This window comes from Orycteropus afer, unplaced genomic scaffold, assembly GCF_000298275.1.
Source record: "Orycteropus afer afer isolate SDZICR_OR568_19922 unplaced genomic scaffold, OryAfe1.0 scaffold00186, whole genome shotgun sequence".
Taxonomy (NCBI): domain Eukaryota; kingdom Metazoa; phylum Chordata; class Mammalia; order Tubulidentata; family Orycteropodidae; genus Orycteropus; species Orycteropus afer.
In genome coordinates, this window is record NW_006921773.1 from 1,743,468 (window position 1) to 1,744,099 (window position 632).

The following is a 632-nucleotide window of genomic DNA, read 5'->3' on the forward strand; positions in this document are numbered from 1 at the left end:
TTATTGCCATGCTTGAGCCCATTGCCTTAGCCACTGTGTCAGTCCATCTCATTGAGGATCTTCCCCTTTTTTGCTATCTCCTTAAACAGGAATAATATTCTTCTGGTAGCATAGTCTCTAAGGCACTTAACTGCTAAGCAGAAGGCTGGCGGTTCAATTCATCAGCCACTTCTCGGAAGGAAGTGTGGGCAATCTACTTCTGTAGTGAAACTGCCTTGGAAACCCAAGGAGGAGTCGCTATGAAGCAGGTCTGACTGAAAGGCACACAACCACAACAACAACATTCTTCTCCAGGCACTGGTCCTTTCTGATAACATGACCAAAGTATGAAATACAGAGTTTGGCCATTCTTGCTTCTAAGGAGCATTCTGGCTATATTTCTTCCAAGACATGTTTGTTCACTCTTCTGGCAGTCCAGTCAATATTTTAGCCAACACCATAATTCAAAGGCATCCGTCCATTCTTCTGCCATCTTCCTTATTCATTGTCAAGCTTTCACCTGCATATGAGGCTATTGCAAAGACAATGGCTTTCATTAGGTGCACCTTAGTCTTCAATTGATGACCTTACTCTTTAATACTTTCAAGAAGTCTTTTGTGGAAGATTTGCCCAAAGCAATATGTCATTTGATT